Source organism: Panthera pardus, unplaced genomic scaffold (genome assembly GCF_024362965.1).
Source record: "Panthera pardus isolate Hobbes unplaced genomic scaffold, ASM2436296v1 HiC_scaffold_6, whole genome shotgun sequence".
NCBI classification, from domain to species: domain Eukaryota; kingdom Metazoa; phylum Chordata; class Mammalia; order Carnivora; family Felidae; genus Panthera; species Panthera pardus.
Window position 1 is genome coordinate 59,588,007 of NW_026526991.1, and position 23,211 is coordinate 59,611,217.

The 23,211-nt window shown below is 38.9% G+C and overlaps 1 pseudogene; it reads right to left on the reverse strand.

The window, feature by feature from the left end:
* Positions 1 to 15,888: 15,888 nt before the first annotated feature.
* Positions 15,889 to 16,826, reverse strand: LOC109270238 (olfactory receptor 6C2-like; annotated as a pseudogene).
* Between the last annotated feature and the right edge of the window lie 6,385 nt (positions 16,827 to 23,211).

The following is a 23,211-nucleotide window of genomic DNA, read 5'->3' on the forward strand; positions in this document are numbered from 1 at the left end:
TTATTAGCATTTCTTATATGTTTCTCTGCCATGTATATTTGGAATATATCTCTGAGAATAGAGATCTTGAGATACCCACAGGAAGCATCTCAGTGTGGATTTTGCTCAAAGTCTTAAAGATTTCTTAGTGGCAAACTAAGGATGACAGTTTCTCTCTTCTTGGTATAGAGACAAGGAAGAGGGACTTTTTTGTTTCTGACAATGAGTCCTTTGTAGATAAATTGGTAACCCCCAAGGAAGGAAACTTTGGCAGTGGTATCCTGCATACATTTTTAGATTTTTCTGAGTCAGAAGCAAAGACAATGTAAAAGGCCCTTCTAATTCACATGCATATGGGTAAGAAAAAAATCATATCCTCACAATCATTCTTATCAATCTCCCCATACTTCCTTATGCTGTTGGAGGCACTAGGCACTATTAAACATTGACCTGGATTCCCCTACAGCCCTCCCTTCCCTGTTTGTACTAACCTCTGGTCTGTGGCAAGTACTGCATTTTCATCCAGATTTTCGTGACTGATTGACCTCATGATCCACATTTATAGAATAATAACATCAGTGACTTTAAAAACATACAGTGCTCATACCCTTGACAATCTGAATGACTGTAGTGGGACGTTTATTTTGTTGATCCTAAGAGGTAAGTCAAGGGTGAAATGTGCCCTGTGAGTCTTGAGTAGTATAAATTTTGACATGCTCTCTATTGGCTTCCTGTCAACATTCTCCCCTTCACTCTCTCTTTTTGTTGCAGGAGTCACTGGCCATAGGTGGCTATTTCTTTATTTTAAGAAATTGAATAATAATTGACCTACAATATTCATTATTTTCAGGTGTGCAACATAGTGATTTGATAATTTTTTAATGTATTATGAAGTGATCACCAAAATAGCCTAGTTACTGTCTGCCACCATGAAAGTTCTTAAAAACATTATTATCATCTATGCTGTACATTACATCCCTGTGATTTATTATTGGAAGTTAGTCCCACTTAATACCCTTTACCTTTCTTACCTTCCTCCCCCTATTCTCTCCCCACTCTGGTAATCTACAGTTTCTTTTGTAGATTATAAGTCTGTTTCTGTTTGTTGTTGTTGTTGGTTTTGTTTCTTAGATTCCACATGTAAGCATTCCACTTTTCTCTTAATGAAAGTACCCAAGTCTTTGGGGCTTAACTTAGGAAGCATATTACCTTCCATTCTATTAATGCAAACCAGAATCAAATGATACTTCCTGAGAAATACAGTCCTTCACATGTATAATAAAAGAAAAACAAATAAATGAATAACCCCCTACTACAGCAATGATAGAATTAGAAAAGTGGACTTTGATAGATGGAAAATTCCTTAATATTTCTTTTCTAAGAGAGATGATTTTGAAGTTCTTAGAAGGCAGGATATGGGCTTCTTTGCATTCTGTGTTAGGCAGAATGCTGCAGGTTTTATCTGCTCTTTTCAGAACAGGCACATGGGGATCAATTCCCTGAAGAAGTTAAACATGCCCTATGGACTTAAGTTCAAAAGCTGCAAATGAACCGCAATTGTTGACAGTTTTAAGAACAAGTTGTAAACATATGGCTGAGGAGAGAAGGTCCAGAGAGACCACGATAAGGGTTCCATGAGAGAATCTGCCACAGACATGAGGTTTGTGAAGCTGAGAGCCATGGAGTGAGACCCCTGAGGATTGGTGTGCCTGGCCTACTCATCACTTCTATTATTTCTCCCTTTAATAACCCAATTTGGCCAGTGGTCAAATGTGATATAAATGAATTCACTTCGCAGTGAATTACCATAACCTTAATGCCATCATAGTTTTCATTAAGATCTGCATTACTAATTTTACTAAAATTAATAGGAATCAGCAACTGGAAAATATTTTGTTGTTATAGATTTGGCTCATATGTTGTATTCTATGAATAGCTCTTTACTTTTAAAGGAATGATACATTTTCACTCACCTCCCCATGAGACATTTGCCAATGTTCATTCCTTTACACATCTTAACTACGTCCAACTTATTCCAAGAACACAGGTATGGTGTTAGGTTGATAACATAATGTCTTTCTGCAAGGAAATTCAAGCTCCAGTCAGGGTTGGGCCATTGCATCCTATAAAATTCAAGTCCTGCTTACTTAAGTAAAATTTCTGGACATTACTTGTCAGCTCAGGGATGATCCATACCTGATGCAGTAAGGAACCGACTTCTCACTGACATCGGCACTTACTACTTTAAGGTAGACTCAACAGGGGCGCCTGGGTGGCTCAGTCGGTTAAGCGGCCGACTTCGGCTCAGGTCATGATCTCGCGGTCCATGAGTTCCAGCCCCGCGTCGGGCTCTGTGCTGACCACTCAGAGCCTGGAGCCTGTTTCAGATTCTGTGTCTCCCTCTCGCTGACCCTCCCCTGTTCATGCTCTGTCTCTCTTTGTCTCAAAAATAAATAAAACGTTAAAAAAAAAAAAAAAAAAGTAGACTCAACATTTACTGTGTTTATTTGGGTTTCAGAAACAACATCTTTTACATTTACATTTTTTATTTAGATTCATTATACTGTTACTCACAAATTGGCTTACTTTGTTTTTTTGAAAAAAATATTTTTTTAATTTATTTATTTTTGAGAGAGAGACAGAGTGCAAGTGTGTGTGTGTGGGGGGGGGGGACAGAGAAGGGGGGGGACACAGAATTTGAAACAGGCTTCAGGCTCCAAGCTGTCAGCACAGAGCCTGGCGTGAGGCTTGAACTCATGAACTGTATGACCATGACCTGAGCTGAAGTTGGCCACTTAACCAACTGAGCCATCCAGATGCCCCTAAATTGGCTTACTTTGAATGGGCTATCCAATGACAAAAGGCTCTAGAATCTGTCTAAATTGCAATAAATCAGGGGCATCTGGGTGGTTCAGTCGGTTAAGTGTCTGTCTTCAGCTCAGATCATGATCTCATGGTTCATGGGTTCGAGCCCCACATCAGGCTCTATGGTAACAGCTCAGTGCCTGGAGCCTGCTTCAGATTCTGTGTCTCCCTCTCTCTCTGTCCCTCTCCTGCTTGTGCTCTATCTCAAAAATCAATAAACATTAAAAAAATTAAATTGCAATACATTAGGCACTCTCATTTGTGTCCCCCGCAAAAGCTCCTTCATTGTAGAGGCTTCAACAACCTCCTCACATTCCTTCTGGGGTTTTTGGATCAGCTATGGTGGTCATAAGTTGTTCATGGACTTTTGGCAAGAGACTATTTTCCTTGGCCGAATCCTACACACCATTGGGATGGCAACTGTTGGCTGCATTGTGTGCTCTTCTTGAGATAAATGCTTTCACATGTCCTGAGCTTGTGACTCTCTGGACCCAGTTGCCCATTGTGCCTGTGGTCATTGAGTCAGCACTCCACAAACTTGGCATAGATGCTTCATTATTAAAAGGAAAATGCTACTTATGGAGCCAACTTGGGCCCTCTGGCATATCCCACCTGTAAGAGGAAGTGGTTTCCACATTATCAGTCCTTTGCTAGATGCAACAGTGCCTGAAGAGGTCACCCTTTTCTCCTATCCGTTGGCTACCTAACAACCCCATTGGGATTAATTTAGTGAGTAGGAAAGGGAGTTTGTATTCTTTATAGATGTTAGCACCACCATCATGCATGGTAGAACCTACTGAAGAGCTACTGCATTCCATTCCCTAACTGGGACACCCCTAATCAAGCAAGGATGGAACCTGTGGGTCAGCACAGTTATGTTAGCATTAGACAATGTTCTGGCCAACACTTGGCCCCTTCCTCACATTTTTATAGACTTTAGTGCCATTGCCAATGATATGGTCATCTGGTTTGACTAATGGCAGCAATAATAATTCCTTATCTGAGGTGTTCCCCCCTATCTTTCAAGTAAAGAACTTTAGGGATTTTTTGCCTCATAGATCATCAAAATGCAAATCAAGGCCACACATATTCTCCACATACTAAAATTTAGTTTTCAGGGACTCATTATAATACACAGGTAGATAAATTGGTTTTGATTTCTGAGACACATATTGGCACAGCCTCAGATCTGATGCCACTAACTCTGGACTGGTAGGCTTATGAAATATCAGGCCATGGAGAAGCTAATGCCTTGAAGTCCTGAGAAGAATGAAAGGGACTTCCCCTCTCCTCTGCCATGGGTAACGTAGTGACTAATGTACCTTATATGGGAAAATGTGCCACTGTCTATATAATTGATGAGGCTTAATTCCCTGGGGACTATCCGTTAACCAATGGCAAATAGATTTTATGGGGTCGCTGACCCTCTGCAGAAGATACTTACTATTCTCTGACCGTGGTGGTACATTTATAAGGGAATATTACTCGTCTATCCTTATAGACATGTTACCATTGAAGCCACAACACAAGGTACCAACAAGACACTTCTTATTCTCTTCAGACTTCCAGGCATTATTGATAGTAACCAAGGCACACACTTCAGTTCTCAGAATTCACTGTGTTGGGCTCTTGAAAAGGCATTCAGTAAAACTACCCACCCCCTTCACTCTACCCCCGTGCCAGCCTCAGGCTAAAGGCTTTAAGTGCAAGGAAGCTTACTTAAAGAAACCTTGCTAAAATTACATGATTAATACATGGTTTTCCAAATGACTGTCACTGCCATCAGCAACTGTATTTATGCTCAACTTCTGGCAGTTAAGACCCCTTACTTTGTTCTGATCATTGGGCTTACTGGCACCTTATAAATAGAAACCTTCCTGTACAAGACGTTTCTGTCAAAATAGTCACTCCTGTTAGGTCTTTGGTTTCATTGTTATATACCCCAGTCATATCCCATTCTCAGGCCTTCCTCCTAACATCACCTGTATTCTGTGTACCTTTTATGCCAATGTTTTATTTTGGGCAACAGAACTTCCCTCAGTCTCAACACCAACATGCTCTTTTCCTGCTAATTGTGCTTACTTTGCTCACAATCCTGGGAGTCACAGGCATTGCCTTAGGCACACATAACACCACCACACAAACTTATGTTATTAATGCCCACCAGGAAGTATCAAAGATGCTTTATAAACACATGCAACAGCATTGTACCACATTGTATGAATTTATTGTAAAACTTATTTATCCATTTTTGGAGCACCTGGGTGACTCAGTCGGTTAAACATCTGACTCTTGATTTGGGCTCAGGTCATGATCTCACGTTTCATGAGATCAAGGCCTGCAGCAGGCTCTGTGCTGACAGCGCCAACCCTGCTTGGGTTTCTATCTCTGTTCCTCCCTCACTTGTGCTGTTCGTGTCTCAAAAATAAATGAATAAACATAAAAAAACCCACCTTATTTATCCATTTTACTGCTGATAGAAATTTAGGTTGTTTCTGTTTCAGGGAAATTTTGAACAAGTTGCAATGAGCATTTTTGTACATGCATACTACAGCGTTTTTAGAGAGGTTTGTTCAGGAAACATATCCAGGTTATTTGGTAGTGCATTTAAAATATTCAAATGTATTACTAATTTCTGGTTATACTTTTGATATTGATTTCTGGCTTAATTACACTGTGGGCAGAGAACAAATCCATATTTCCAATCTTTTGAAATTTATTGAGATTTGTGTTTTGATCCTTTCATTATAAAAATGTACTGTTTGTTCTTTTGTTGTTGTTTGTTCTTGAAAAGAAAGTGGATTCTGGATTTGTTGGGTACAATATACTTTCCATATTTTTATTAAGTCAAGATTTTAATCTTGTGCCTTAAATCTGTATATTCTTTGTCATGTCCTACTATTGATTTTATGGCTTAAAAAATTCCCCCATAATTATAGATTTAACCATTTTTTCATTACATGTCTACCAATTTTTATTCTGTTAGTTTTGAGGGCTAGTTGTTAGGGGCACAAAAAATTATCAAAGTCTATAGTTAGTTATTATCTTTACCCTCCTCCCAGTCAGCAAAAGGAATGTAGGGCTTTATCTCCATTTCATATATCTTAATTAGTGTGACATTTTTGTTTTATATTTTTATGTTCTATATATTGTTAAAACCCCGTAGTATATGACTGTTACTGATTTTGCAGATGTTCACTTAGATTTACCTATATATTTACCAGTTTAATTGTTATCCATTCTTTCTTTCATGTTATTTCTTCCATTTTCACCCTAATATAGAGAGATACCTCAGAGAAATCTGGTGTACCCTTTACTAGTTTCCCAAGATAGTAACATCTTGCAAAACTATAGTATAGACAGGATATTGCCATTATAATCCATTGACCTTTTATAATTTATTATAGTCTGGTTCTTCTCGTGGCTAATTTTTTAGTTTTTTACATGTGAAAATCTCTTTAATCTTTTGTTTTTAAAATAAATCTTCTTTTTAAATTTAGCATGCAGAAGAAAAGTACACAAAAAAGAAGTGCCACGATGGAGTAAATATCACATCTAAATAACTAGCACCCAGAAATTCAATTGTGATGTGTCTTGGTGTGCATTGCTTTAGCTTTCTTCTGTTTTAAATCTGCTTGACTACTTGAATCTGCAGGTTTATGTGTTTTTCCAAATTTTGGAAGTGTTCAATAATTATTTCTTAGAATCGTTTCTCAGCTCTCTTATTTCCTTCTGGGATTCCAATTTAGCAATGTTAGCTCTTTTCCAATTGTCTCATGGATGCCTGAAGCTTTTTTTATTTTTAAAAATTGTATTTACTCTCTGTTGTTCCAATTGGGTAAATGCTACTGATCTGTCTTCAAGTTCACTGATCTGTCTTCAGTCATCTATATTAATGAGGTCATCCAGTGAATGTTCAAAATTTGTTATTGTATTTCTAAGTTCTGTATTTCCATTTAGTTCATTTTATAACTTTAATTTCTTTGTGAGATATCTATGTTTTCATTTTTTAAAAGAGAATCCACAGCTGCATTGAAGCATTTTTATGATGGCTGCCTTAAAATTCATGTTAGATAATCCCCAAATTTGATTCATCCCAGTGTTGGCATCTGTTGATTATCTTTCTTCATTCAAGTTGTGGTATTTTTGGTTCTTTGTGTTATGAGCAATTTTGGATTGTACTTTTGATATTTTTGATACTTAATTACAATATTCAGAATCCTATGTAATATATATTTTTCAGCAGCCAGTCTCTGTTGAGGTGAAGCACAAGACCAGGTGAGTGTGTGTGTTTGGTCTCTGGCTCAGCCCTGCCAACACCATCCTGAAAAAAGTGGAACTTTCTACCCATGTTGCCTCATGCAGATGGGTGGAGTGGAAGTTCAGCTTCCTTCTCAGCCTTGGTGACACCTTCACACTGAGAGTAGGGCATTGATTCATACTGTCTTTTTGTCAGTGGGAGTATATACTTAAACCAGGCCCTGCTACCATCAGGGAGAGGCAAGCACAGATCTGACTCACACTACTGTTGCTGCAGGGTCGGGCTTCCCAGTTTCATGCTCATCTTTGCTGGCCAGGGGAAGTCTGGCCAGAGGGGCCAACTAGTCCATCTCATACCACTTCATCCCACATCATTGATGGTAGGTAGAGGTGGAGGGTCAGCTCCCCACTGGGCCTTGCTCACACAGAGAAAGGGGCAGTGGAGTATCCTCTACCTCTACCTCACACAACATCATTCTGTCTTGTTAATGCCAGATGGGAGTGGAGGCTCAGCTCCACACTGGCCCCGCTTACACTGTAGGGCACAGGAGTGTTGAATAGACCAGGTTTGCACTGAGTCATTTGGTCTTATTGCCCTTAGGTGGGTGTGGAGTTTCAGTTCCCAATTAGACCTCAATGACTGCAAGGATGGAAGAAAGTAGAGTGTAGCCTCAAATAACACCACCTCCAGGTGGGAGTGGAGGCTGGCTCACCACCTACCTGATGATACTACTCTGCAGAAGGATTGGAAGCATTGCCTATTTCCATGGGATGAGAATGAAAGATTAGCTTCCCACTCAGCCCACTGACAGCACCCTGCCTGGGAAATCAGAGTGAGCTGCTTTCATTGTGTAGGGGATGGACCACCTGCTCCTCTCTTGGCTCTGATGACAGTAGGTGATGGAGGAATTAGAGAGCCACCTGCGACAGTCAGCTATCTTCTCAGGCCTGGCATCATTGCTAGGTAGAGGAAATCACTGCAATACCACTTATGCAGGGTGGGAACATGGAGTTGAAGATCAGCTCCCTGTCTGGTTCCTCTGAAGCTGCAGAGGTTGAAGTGTGTTTTTGTTTGGCTGGAGTAGGGCAGCTATTCCCCAAGGGTTCTCCATTGTTAGGCCACCTTTTTCCTGGTCCTTTGGTTAGGAGAAACAGCCTTTTTGAGGAATTTTTATATTTTTATGCTTGTTGGTGGTTCTGGATTGAAAGCTTCTGAATTTCCCTGTGTGGGATATACAAGAGGTGATAGAATACCCAGAGGTCTCACTGTCGTGGTGTTTCTCAATTCTTGAGGTCCCTAGGTAGTCTTCCTTCTTCTTTCACGTTTCACAGTCTTCTTATGCTTGCTTGTTGTGTTCTCTGAAGGTTTTTTTAGTTGTAAGATCTGTGAAGAATGCTTCTACTCCATCTTTGCTGGAACTAGAAGTAATCTTTAGTTTTTTTCTTAATGTGTATTTATTTTTGAGAGAGAGAGAGAGAGAGAGAGAGCCAGCAGGGGAGGGGCAGAGAGAGAGGGAGACACCGAATTGAAGCAGGCTCCAAGCTCTGAGCTGTCAGCACAGAGCTCGATGCGGGGCTCAAACTCATGAGCAGAGAGATCATGACCTGAGCCAAAGTCAGTCATTTAACCAACTGAGCCACCCAGGCACCCCAATCTTTAGGTTTTAAGGATACTTCATGCACTATAGATTCTAAGGTGACAATTTATTTATTTCTTTATTTTTGTGTATGTATGTATGCATGTATGTATTTATTTATTTACCTATGTTGAGGTATAATTGACATACAAAAATGCTATATGTATGTAATCATCTTGATGAGTCTGAAGTATACACTCGTGAAAATGTCATGATAAACAATGCCATGAACTTTACTATCATCTCTAAAAGTACCGTTTTTCCCTGTTTTTTTTCCTTCCTGTGTGCTGAGAATATTTAACATAAGATCTACTGTCTTAACAAATTTTTCAGTATTATTAACTAGAGGTATTGTACTTTATAGTAGATCTCTAGGACTTATTTATCTTCCATACCTGAAACCATGTACCCTTTGATGAATACTCCCCCAATTCTCCCTCTCCTAGCCCCTGCCAACTAGCATTCTACTCTCTGTGTCTATGAATTCAGTGTCTTCAGATTCCACATAAAAGTGAGATCAAACAGTATTTGTCTTTCTCTGTGTGACTTATCATATATTTATATAAATACACTTATCAATACCAAAATCAATCATCATTTATTACAGCATTACTTCATTGTAAATGCATAAGCACATTATTTTCAGGAGGAATTAGCATTTTCCAGCTTAAAGAACTATTCTCTTTCATATCCAATTTAGAAAGGTAAATATTAACATCCACAAAAACTCTTGTTGGAAGCTTGTCAAGGCACAATGCTAGAAAATTCCTAAATTTTATAATCATACCAAACATATCTGTCCTAGAAAAATTTGCTGAACACATTTCTTGGCTCTACAGTGCATAAATATGGTCTCTGATACTCAGCTCAAGTTGAAGATCTTTCCATAAGTTGCTGTACCAAATGTTGAAGTGGTTTAATTTCCATCTGAACTTTTTTTTTCTGCCAGAAATACATCGTTTATTAATGCTTATAATCTGGGCCTTCAGGCTTTTTTCTTTCATTTTTATTCCTTGGCTTTTAAAATAAACTTTATCTGTCCAGTAAATTTAATTATGACATATAGAAGAAAAATGCTGAAAATGTAGTTAATTATTGCAAAGTGGACTTGTCTGTGTAATCACCACCTAGATAAAGAAACAGAACTTACTAACATCCTGAAAGTTTCCCCTTTACCTAAACAAAACACTCTCCCTCTTTTCCCCAAAGTTAACCCATATCCTGACTTCTAACACCATTGATTAATCTTGCCCGTTTTAAGCATTTTACAAATGGATATCTTATGATATGCATTCTTTCATGTTTGGTTTCTTTCACTCAGCATTGTATTTGTGAGATTTATACATGTTTTTGCATGTGGCAGTAAGGTGTTTATTTTCATTGCTATAGAGTACTCCATTGTATGGATATACTTCATCCATATGTGTATTAACCATTTAGATATCCTCTTTTGTGAAGAGCTGTTCAAATGTGTTGCCTGTTGTGTTAAAGTCATCTGTCTTCTTACTGATTTGTAAGCATTTAAAATATATTGTCTATGCGACCTTTGTAAGTTGTATATTTTGCCTATATTTTCTCACTCTCTGCATTGCTTTTTTACTCTCCAGTGTTTCTTGACAAATGAACTTCATCAGGTTATAAACTGATGTAATGGTAAAGTAGTCCAACTTACTAGACTTTTCTTTTATAATTAGTGCTCTTTGTTTTCAACTTAAAAAATATTCTTTATCCCAAGATCATGGAGATATTCTTCTAGTTCTCACCTAGAAGCTTTCCTATTTTTTTTTCACATTTTTTACGTTCAAGGTTATTTATTAAGGAGACTGCATGGTAGAGTTGTAATTAGTTAATTACCATACTCTGTTTTCCAGAGATATAGTCATCCATATCAAAGCAGCAGGTGAGTATGTACTTGACAAGAAGCATATCTTAGAAGGAAATAAATCTGTGTATACAACTTCAGAAATTATTTCTTTTCTAAAAACAGCTTTATTGAAGTATAATTGGTATATAAATGCACATATTTAATGTATACAATTTGATGTGTTTGGACTTAGGCATATCCCCATGAAACTAATACCACAACCAAGGTAAAAAACATATACATCATTTCCAAAAGTTTCCTTACATCCCTTTGGTTTTTTGAAAAATGTGTTAAGTGCTCACTTAACAGGAGATCTACCCACTTAACAAATTTTTAAGTGCATAATACAGTATTGTTAAGTAGAGGCATTACATTGTATAGTAGATCTCTAGAGCTTATTCATTTTCATAAATTAAAATTCATACCCATTGAAGAACAACTCCCATTTCTCCACCCCCTAAACTCTGATATGCACCTTCAGTTCTCTACTTCTATGAGTTTGATTATTTGAGATACCTCACATAAGTGAGATTACACAGTATTTGTCCTTCTGTGACTGGCTTATTTCACTTAGGTAATATCCTCCAAGTTCATCCACGTTGTTCCATTTGGCAGGATTTCCTTATTTTTAAAGGCTAACTAGTATATTATTGTATGTATATAACACATTTTCTTTAACTATTCATCATTAATGGACATTCAGGCTTTTTCGTATCTTGCCTATAGTGAATAAGGCTGTAATGAACATGGAAGTGCAAAGATCTTGTTTCTAATGCTTTGGATAAATAGCCAGAAGTGGGATTTCTAAGTTATATGGTAATTCTATTTTTAATGTTTTGAGGAACCTCAAAAAATACTATTCTTTATAGTGGCTGCACCAATTTACCTTCCCACCAACAGTGTACAGGAGTTCCAATTTCTCCACATTCTTACCAACACTTTTGTTCTTTTTCATAATAGTCATCCTAGTGTGAGCTGATATCTCATTGTGATTTTGATTTGCATTTCCTTGATTATTGGTGATGTTGTAACACCTTTTCTTGATTATTTCTGTTATTTTCCTTGATTATTGGCAATGTTGTAACACCTTATCTTATACCTGTTGGCTATTGGTATGTCTTCTTTGGAGGTATGTATGTTTAGTCCCTTTGCCCACTTTTGAAAAGATTTATTATTATTATTATTATTATTATTAATTAAACTCTATGTCCAGTATGGGGCTTGAACTCATGACCCTGAGATCAGGAGTCACATGTTCCATCTGTGAATGTGTTTTTTGGAAGAGATTAACAATTAAATTGGTAGACTTTGAGTAAAGCAAATTACCTTTCATAATGTGGGTGAATTTCATCCAGCCAGTTGAAGGCCTTCATAGAACAAAGACTGACCTCCCTGAGCAAGAAGGAATTCTACTAGCAGACTGCCTTTGGACTTGAATTGCAACTCTACCCTTAGTCTCTGGCTTGCTGGCCAACCTTCAGATTTTGGACTTACCATACCTCCACAATTGCATGAGCCAATTACTTAAAATAAATGTCTATTTATACACATCCTATTGTTTCTGTTTCTCTGGAGAACCTAATACACATGATATGGAAAACAGTCCCTGGTATGACACCCAATAATTTCCACCTCCTGGTGTCCATGCCTTTGTGTAATTCCCTCCCTTTGAGTACAGATAAAATCATTTACTTGATTCTAACCAATAGAATGTGAAAAATATAGTGGGACTGTAACTTCTTTGATTTGGTTGTGTTATATGACAATGGTAATGTGATGCCACTCCCATGATTATGTTACATCATATAAGACTCCATCTTAGCAGGCTGAAGCAAAATTCTTTTCCTGCTGGCCTTTAAGAAGCAAGTTGTTGTGACGTGAACTGCTTATGGAGTGGGTCACATGGCAGGGAACTGCAGGTAGTCTCCAGGGGCTGAGAGCCTCAGTCAGTAGCAGCAAGGAACTGAATTCTGCTAATAACCATAGGTACTTGGAAGAGAACTGTAATCTCCAGGAAAGAGGGCAGCCTGGCTGATGCCTTGATTATAGCCTTATGAGACTTTGAACAGAAGACCTAGCTAAGCTGTGTTCAGACTTCTGACCCATAGAAACTGTGAGATAATAAATGTGTCCTGTTTTAGGTCACCTGGGTGGCTCAATCAGTTGAGCATCTGACTCTTGATTTTGGCTCAGGTCATGATTTCACCATTTCATGGGTTTGAGCTGTGCATTGGCCTCTGTGATGACAGCCTAGAGCCTGTTTGGGATTCTTCCTCTCTCTCTACCCCTCTCCCATTCATGCTTGATCTCTCACTCTCAAAATAAATAAATAAGTAAACTTAAAAAAAGTGTGCTGTTTTAACTTATAAAAATTGTGGTAATTTGTTATGCAACAAGAGAAAAATTAATATGGATGGCTATTGCTAAGTGCTATTGGCATTTTAGAAGAAGATAATAAAAAGCTGAGCATGATTAATAAGTGTTCAAAAAGCCTGAAGGCCTGTCTGGTAGCTTGCATAGAGGCTCCCATCTCTTATAGTGAGAGTGCAAGGAATATTAAAGATCAAGCCTTCAGTAGCTGGAAAATATGCCATGTAGAGCATATGTTGGGTTCAGTGTGAGAATCATAACAAAGGTTTGTGGGGTTCTGAGAGACAAGGCTAAACCATCTTCACTGGAGAGTTACCCATTTTTTGAAAAAAACTCCTGGTGTGCTAATTGACCTTTCTAGGTGCAGAGCATATGACCATGGGATAGCAAGTGGTCGTGCTTCTGGAATTACCAATCAAGAACTGAGTTTGGACAGACCAACCATGTTATAATATTGAGCAGGCCTGACAGCAGTACATCATAAGATGCAAGTGGTACATCTGGGATTGAGCAAAAGTTTCTTGTACACAAAGGGAGCAGGGAGGACTATGTGGTGCCCATGTGATACACTTAGCTGTCATTAATCAGAAAAGGCCACATAATCATATGGCAGGAATATGGAAGGATTCCTCTCTTTCCTTTAACTTATTTCATTCCACATGTGTTTTCACCATTTGAAGTACCTAATAAGTGTTATGAACTTTAAATATATACTTTCTTACTTCCATAACAATCTTGAATTATGTGTTCTTTCCTCCACCTTACTACTGACATGGATAAGATCTAGTTTAATTATGTCTTAGAGAGAAGAGAGAATCACTAATCACTAATACCACAGAGCTAAGACTTGTGTGTCTGTACTGGGTGGAGAAGAGTCTTGGATAGGATGTGGAAAGATGAATTGTGTGTGGCAAGATAACTTTTGAGATAATGAATTAAGGGTTTTATAACTTTTATTTCTGAAAGCCTGAACCTACTGAGAATATAGTACAAAGATTAAAAAAAGACTAAATAGATTTTGTGGGTACTCCACATAGAAGGCAGCCTATGCATTCCTCCCTGGCAGCTACAACTCAATGGGATTCACTACATGGTACTAGATCCTAGGCCTAAGATTCCTAGGCCCTTTCTTTCCCAAAGATTTCCAGTTACAAGCATGGCATGGAAACAGAAGAGCTAGTGAACATGAAAGGACATGCAGGTGGGGCCAGTGGATATTTTCTTGGTTATTGCCTAGAAGAGCTTCTCCATGGCCTTGGTAAGACCAAGGACCTTTGTATTACCTGGGTTGGGGTTAGGGGGACAATGGCTGAGGCTATCTTCAGCTCAATGGAAGAGGTGCATGGAGTAAAATTTAACTCCATTCAAAATACTGTTGGTAAGTAAAAGTAGACACAATCTTTGACTTTATGGAGTTTAGTGTTTAGTGAAAGAGAGGGCCTAGTGTCTAGAGCAGTAGAGATCAATTAATAAAATAATAACAACAAATATGTCATATGGTTAGGGGGTTATTCATTCTCAAAGTTTGGTGAAAAAGATAAGAAAAATCATTATCTTCAGCTATACCCTTTGTTTTTATCTATCCTTAGCAAACTAAATATGTCCTTTAATTACTCTTTTAGCTTGCTAATCTCATTTAATAATCAAGCTTTGCTTAGCCCACTACTCAGAATTCCCACAAGGCTTTCTTTCTCATTTTATTTTAAAAAGCATTTTCTGTATCCAGTGATTTCCAGTGGACAGAGTGTGAGTAGGATTGAGGGAATGAAGATTCATTTCCCCTCATGTAATTTTTAGTATAAGAAAAGACTCATTAATTCTTTACCTCTGGCATCAAGACTGCTGATCCATATACCAGTTCCTTAGTCTTCTAAATCAGCTTGGAATATCCCTCTACTCCTAAGTATCCCTGGAATTTCTTGCCTGTTTTCTAGCTACCTTACTCCCTACTTTGTCCCTTCCTGACATTGAAAGGGATGAGGAAAGTTAGAAGATGTGTCTGAATTGGTGGTAGTAAAAGCCTAGTTGCAACTTGGACTTTCTGATTCCTGGTACAGCGTATGTCTTCCTAGAGCATCAGATGAACAGTAGAAAATTATGATGAAAGAAAGGGGTAGTGGGGAAGAGGCACCAACTTGAAAGGCCAAAACTGGGCACTTAAAAATTATTCTTTATTCATTGGTTAATTTTGTAAGCTTTTGTGTTTGAGATTGGATTGTTTTTGAATGTAAAAAAAATCATTACAGTGAATAACTTGGATAACAGAATAGAATGCAAGTTTAAGCTGTCACTTACATTTTATCTGTCCCATTAATCTTTTTAAGCCTGTTAAGATGACATTCCAAAAAGGAAAACAAATGCACACAGACATACACAGAGACACACAGATGATAAGAATATGAAATTCTATTTTGAAAAAAGGCTGGGTTTTTATAAAAAGTTGTACAACTTTTAAGCAAATGGTTTTAGAGGAAAATTTTAGCCTACATTTATATCTCCCTGAAAAGTGAGAGAGACAGAGTAATGAGTATTATCCAATAGAGTGATAGCAGGGTCATTCCTTTAGACCTAGATTCTCATCACTGATGTTCCTAAGAAATTAGGCACTCAGATCAGGACATATCAGTACAAGAGGGGTAGCTGAGCACTCATATGATAGTAATTGATGCTGTCAAATTTCTTAGTCCTATAAGTAAAAGCAGGTGTATTGTTATAAATATTTACTGCAGAATTATTCCCATGTGTTTCTCAGAATAGATTGAACTAAAAAATTAATGTGTGTATCAATAGTGGGCACTAGGTGTAGCAGAATGGGGCTGTATATATATAACTATGAACAATATACAATTAGGGAAAAATAAAACAGAGGTCAAGAATTCTTCTATAACTTGTCATTCTGTCCTCACTAGTCCTTTAGTTATTTGAGATAGATGTAACCTTTCAGATCATGTATTTGAAAGCTTGTACTACTTGCTTGTTCCTCAGAGTAGAAATGAAGGGATTCATCACTGGGGCAAAGGAGGTGGTAAGCACTGACACCACCTTATTAATAGCAACCCCTTCTTTTGCATGAGGTTTGATATAGATAAAGATGCATCTTCCATAAGTAATAGAAACCACAATTATATGGGGAGAACAAGTAGAAAAAGCCTTTTTCCTTTGCTGGGCAGAAGGGAATCTGAGAATGGTCCTGATGATGTATGTGTAGGACAGAATTACACACACCAAGGTGAAAATGAGTGTCAGCACAGCCAGGACCAAGACAAATTGCTCTATAAACTCTGTGTCTGAGCAGGTAATCTTCAGGATGGAAGTAGCATCACAGCCAAAGTGATATATGACATTGGAGTCACAAAACTTGAGCTCAAGCCCATGCCAAATGGTGGGATGACAATGATCAGAGCAATGATGCAGGTTCCAATCAGGAACTTGATGCAGACCCTGTTATTCATGAAGGTTATGTAATGCAGGGGTTTGCAGATGGCAACATAGTGGTCATAGGACATGGTTGTCAGGAGAAAAAACTCAGTTACACCCAAGACAGTAACAAAAAATAATTGAGTGGCACATGCACTGTAGGTAACGTTATTGTCCCCAGATGCCATTGTGTAGAGGAATCTGGGAATGCAAACAGTTGTAAATGACACTTCCAAGATGGAGAAATTCCAGAGGAAAAAATACATGGGACTTTTAAGGTGGGAATCCACCAAGGTGAGAGTGATGATGGTCAGATTCCCTACAACACTTAACAAGTAAATTAGAAACAAAAAAATAAAAAGCAGAATCTGTAGATTTGGGTCATCTGTTAGTCCCACCAGGATGAATGTTGTTATTGCTGTATAATTTTTCATCACGGATTCCTGACTATGGCTTGGTCTGTGTATGAAAATAAGAGAGAAATTAGATCAGAGAGAGAGACTGTCAGCACAAGTTAGCAGTGGGTTGAGTTGAAAATGTTAGCTGAGCCAGGATTTTATTTTATGTGCCACCTGTTAATGAAGATATGCTTGTCATCTTAGTTCCATGTGAGGCAAACAGGGTTGACTGGTTAAAGTTCTGAAGTTAAATCTTTCAGCCTCTGCTTTCTACTCACTGTAGTAATCCAAATTCTCATCTAAAGTATTTTATGCATTTCTGCTCTCTTCTCTTTCTAAACTACACAAAAACACTCTTGCAAGTCCATTCTAGAGATAGAACCAGAATGATCTTTTAAAATAATACATGGGGCACCTGGGTGGCTCAGTCTGTTTAAGTGTCCAACTCTTGATTTTGGTTCAGGTCATGATCTCAAGGTTCGTGGGATTGAGTCCTGCTTTGGGCTCTGGGCTGACAGCCAGCATGGAGCCTACCTGGGATTCTCTCTTTCCTCCCTCCCCCAACCCCCTCTCAAAATAAGCAAGTAGACATTAAAGAATTAAAACAATACATGAGGTGTACTTGGCTGGCTCAACCAGTAGAGCATGTGACTCTTGATCTTGGAGTCATGAGTTCAAGCCCCACTTTGGGCATAGAGCTTTCTTAAAGAAAAAATGCATGAGATCCCCTTCTGTGTTTAAAGCCACTCAATAGGGTTCTGTTTCCTGTGGGATAAAATTCAAACTCCTTACTTTGGTTTATATGGTCCTTCATGATCTCATGGCTGTGTAATTCTAATTCATCTCTTGCTTATCCAGCTGTACTAGTCTTCTTCAGTTTCCTGAAGATGTCAAGTTTTTCCCATCCCAGGGCTTTTGCAATGGTTTCTCTCTTCTTGAAATGCTCTGAATGCATTCTTGAATGGCTGGATTTTATTTTTCAGGTGCCAGCTTAAATATAACCCCTTCAAAGATGCCTTCCTAATGAAGCAACAGAAAGACAAATAAAGAAACTGATCCCATTCACAATTGCACCAAGAAGCATAAAATACCTAGGATTAAATCTAACCAAAGATGTAAAAGATCTGTATGCTGAAAACTATAGAAAGCTTATGAAGGTAATTGAAGAAGATATAAAGAAATGGAAAGACATTCCCTGCTCATGGATTGGAAGAATAAATATTGTCAAAATATCAATACTACCCAAAGCTATCTACACATTCAATGCAATCCCAATCAAAATTGCACCAACATTCTTCTCGAAACTAGAACAAGCAATCCTAAAATTCATATGGAACCACAAAAGGCCCCGAATAGCCAAAGTAATTTTGAAGAAGAAGACCAAAGCAGGAGGCATCACAATCCCAGACTTTAGCCTCTATTACAAAGCTGTAATCATCAAGACAGCATGGTATTGGCATAAAAACCGACACATAGACCAATGGAATAGAATAGAAACCCCAGAACTAGACCCACAAACGTATGGCCAACTCATCTTTGACAAAGCAGGAAAGAACATCCAATGGAAAAAGACAGTCTCTAACAAATGGTGCTGGGAGAACTGGACAGCAACATGCAGAAGGTTGAAACTAGACCACTTTCTCACACCATTCACAAAAATAAACTCAAAATGGATAAAGGACCTGAATGTGAGACAGGAAACCATCAAAACCCTAGAGGAGAAAGCAGGAAAAGACCTCTCTGACCTCAGCCGTAGCAATCTCTTACTCAACACATCCCCAAAGACAAGGGAATTAAAAGCAAAAATGAATTACTGGGACCTTATGAAGATAAAAAACTTCTGCACAGCAAAGGAAACAATCTACAAAACTAAAAGGCAACCAACGGAATGGGAAAAGATATTTGCAAATGACATATCAGACAAAGGGCTAGTATCCCTAGCCCTTTAAAATCTATAAAGAGCTCACCAAACTCCACACCCAAAAACAAATAACCCAGTGAAGAAATGGGCAGAAAATATGAATAGACACTTCTCTAAAGAAGACATCCAGATGGCCAGCAGGCACATGAAAAGATGCTCAACGTCGCTCCTCATCAGGGAAATACAAATCAAAACCACACTCAGATATCACCTCACGCCAGTCAGAGTGGCCAAAATGAACAAATCAGGAGACTATAGATGCTGGAGAGGATGTGGAGAAACAGGAACCCTCTTGCACTGTTGGTGGGAATGCAAATTGGTGCAGCCACTCTGGAAAACAGTGTGGAGGTTCCTCAAAAAATTAAAAATAGACCTACCCTATGACCCAGCAATAGCACTGCTAGGAATTTACCCAAGGGATACAGGAGTACTGATGCATAGGGGCACTTGTACCCCAATGTTTATAGCAGCACTCTCAACAATAGCCAAATTATGGAAAGAGCCTAAATGTCCATCAACTGATGAATGGATAAAGAAATTGTGGTTTATATACACAATGGAGTACTACATGGCAATGAGAAAGAACGAAATATGGCCCTTTTGTAGCAACGTGGATGGAACTGGAGAGTGTGATGCTAAGTGAAATAAGCCATACAGAGAAAGACAGATACCATATGTTTTCACTCTTATGTGGATCCTGAGAAACTTAACAGAAGTCCATGGGGGAGGGGAAGGAAAAAAAAAAAGAGTTGAGTGGAAGAGAGCCAAAGCGTAAGAGACTCTTAAAAACTGAGAACAAACTGAGGGTTGATGGGGGGTGGGAGGGAGGGGAGGGTGGGTGATGGGTATTGAGGAGGGCACCTGTTGGGACGAGCACTGGGTGTTGTATGGAAACCAATTTGACAATAAATTTCACATATTGAAAAAAAAAAGATGCCTTCCTGTGAAATTCTATTTATATTCTGTCCCCACTGCTAAAACAAAAGATATGTTTATTTAATTTAGAGTATAATTAGAGTATAATTGGTAATTTTAGATTCTTTTACTTTTTATCCCTATCCCCTAATTGACGGCAAGTTCCATGAGAACACAGACCATATCTATTTTGTAAACCACTGTAGATCCAGGACTAGAGCTTTGCCTGGAACATAGCAGATAATCAGCAAGTTTTTATTGGATGGATGAGACCAGGCATTTTGTCCTTGACATTGATTGATTAATTATGCTTAAAGTGTAATCTAAAGTTTACATCACCAATCTATTTACATTTTAGGATTTAAATATTCAATTAAGGACCTCAATGTATTGAGGCAATTTTAGGCATCAGGAAGATAAATGGTCACTTTTTGTCATAATCGCCCATAATTACACCAGGCTATTTCATCTGTACCTAAGAGTAAATAATTAATCTTTTTTTTTTAAATGAAATTTATTGTCAAATTGGTTTCCATACAACACCCAGTGCTCGTCCCAACAGGTGCCCTCCTCAATACCCATCACCCACCCCCCATCAACCTTCAGTTTGTTCTCAGTTTTTAAGAGTCTCTTATGGTATGGCTCCCTCCCTCTCTTAACTTTTTTTTTTCTTTCCCATCCCCCATGGTCTTCTGTTAAGTTTCTCAGGATCCACATATGAGTGAAAACATATAGTATCTGTCTTTCTCTGTATGACTTATTTCACTTAACACTCTCCAGTTCCATCTGCATTGCTACAAAAGGCCATATTTCATTCCTTCTCATTGCCACGTAGTATTCCATTGTGTACATAAACATTGTGTACTTTGTGGTCCTTGCAACATTTCACTCACAGAATCCCCGTTAGGATCTCTTATAGGGCTGGTTTAGTGGTGATGAATTCCTTCAGTTTTTGTTTGTTTGGGAAGACCTTTATCTCTCCTATTCTGAATGACAGACTTGCTGGATAAAGGATTCTCAGCTGCATATTTTTTCCGTTCATCACATTGAAGATTTCCTGCCATTCCTTTCTGGCCTGCCAACTTTCAGTAGATAGGTCTGTCACTAGTCTTATCGGTCTCCCTTTATATGTTACAGCATGTTTATCCCTAGCTGCTTTCAGAATTTTCTCTTTATCCTTGTATGTTGCCAGTTTCACTATGATATGTTGTGCAAAAGATCAATTCAAGTTACGTCTGAAGGAAGTTCTCTGTGCCTCTTGGATTTCAATGCATTTTTCCTTCCCCAGATCAGGGAAGTTCTCAGCTATGATTTCTTCAAGTACACCTTCATCCCCTTTCTCTCTCTCTTCCTCTTCTGGAATTCCTATTGTACGGATATTGTTCCTTTTGATTGCATCACTTAGTTCTCCAATTCTCCCCTCATACTCCTGGATTTTTTTTTATCTCTCTTTTTCTCAGCTTTCTCTTTTTCCATAATTTTATCTTCTAATTCACCTATTCTCTCCTCTGCCTCTTCAATCCGAACTGTGGTCAACTCCATTTTATTTTGCACCTCATTTATAGCATTTTTTAGCTCCTCATGGATGTTTCTTAGTCCCTTGATCTCTGTAGCAATAGATACTCTGTTGTCCTCTATACTTTTTTCAAGCCCAGCGATTAATTTTGTGACTATTATTCTAAATTCTTCTTCTGTTATATTGCTTAAATCATTTTTGACTAATTCGTTAGCTGTCGCTAATTCCTGGAGTTTCTTTTGAGGAGAATTCTTCCATTTTGTCATTTTGGGTAGTCCCTGAGGTGGCTCCAATCTGCAGAACACTTCCCCTGTACTGCACAGTAACTTGCTTTGGTGGGCAGGCTGCAGTCAGACCTGATGTCTGTCCCCAGCCCACCGCTGGGGCCACAGTCAGACTGGTGTGTACCTTATCTTCCCCTCTCCCAGGGGCAGGACTCACTGTGGAGTGGTGTGGCCCCTGTCTGGGCTACTTCCACACTGCCAGGCTTGTGGTGCTGCTTTGATGGGATCTGGCATATTAGGCAGGGTGGATCCACAAAGTGCACAGAGGTGGGAGGGTCAGGCTTAGCTTGCTTTGCCATCAGTGGTCCCCTGTGGGAGGGGCCCTGCAGCACTGGGAGGGAGGCAGACCCATTGGAGGGATGGATCTACAGAAGCACAGCGTTGGGTGTTTGCGTGGTGTAAGCAAGTTCGTTCAGGGGAACTGGTTCCCTTTTGGATTTCGGCTGGGGAGTGGGAGAGGGAGATGGTGCTGGCCAGCCCCTTTGTTCCCCACCAAGCTGAGCTCTGTGTTCCTGGGCTCAGCAACTCTCCCTCCTGGTGTCCTCTCGCCCTCCCCACTCTCCGAGAGCAGAGCTGTTCACTTTTAACATTCTAGATGTTAAGTCCCCCTGGATGTCAGAACTCACACAGTCCAGCCTCTCCGCTTTTGCAAGCCAGACTCGGGGATTCTGGCTTGCTGGGCGGGCTGCCCCTCCACTGCCTGGGCTCCCTCCTGCCGTGTAGCATGGCGTGTAGCACACACCGCCTCTCTGCCCTTCCTACCCTCTTCCGTGGGCCTCTCATCTACGCTTGGCTCCAGAGAGTCCGTTCTGCTAGTCTTCTGGTGGTTTTCTGGGTTATTTAGGCAGATGTGAGTGGAATCTAAGCTATCAGCAGGAGGAGGTGAGCCCAGCGTCCTCCTATGCCGCCATCTTCCTGCTCTCAGTGCTTGTAATCTCCAGTCATCTAGATTTAAACTCTACAAGTGACTTAGACTTTTCTTTCCTCTCACTTCATATTAATCAATCAGTAAATATCATTAATTATTTCTAATTTTTATATCTGCCTTAACATTTTGCTTAGGGATTTTGCTGAGGTAGAAAGATTTACCCAAGAGTTTTGAAACATATTCTCATTAATTTGTTTAATACAGGTTTTGTTGTTGTTGTTGATGATGATGTAAGAAATGCTCTGTGCTTAATTTTTTGCCTTTTTAGTTCTTTTTCTGGGTGTAAAGAGAGTTCTGTCTCTTCACAGGGCCTGCCAGAATGGATAACAGTATTGTGTTCTGGTCATTTATGGACTCTGGATCCAGATTACCTAGGTTCAGAGCTCAGCTTTTTTTTTTTATTGTTTTTTAAAAAAAATGTTTATTTTTGAGAGAGAGAGGGCATGAGTGGAGGAGGAGCAGAGAAAGAGGGGGACAGAGGATCCAAAGTGGGCTCTGTGCTGACAGCAGAGAGCCTAATGTGGGCTTAAGCTCACAAACTGTTAGATTATGACCTGAGTTGAAGCTACCTAGGTGCCCCCAGATCTCAGCTTTTCTATCTATTAGTTGTGTGTTTTAGGGTCTGTTTCTGAGTTCCCTTATTTGCATTACAAGAATGATAATGGTGGTTTGTAATAATAATAATAATAATAATAATACTATATTGATGATAATAAGATATAGTATATGAGTTTTAATAGATTCTGTTATTACTGTACATATTTCTTAGAATTATGCCTGACACATAGTAAATAGCAGAAATGCAATAACAATTTCACTTGACTACAGGGAGCTCCCTTCTGTATTCAAAGTACACA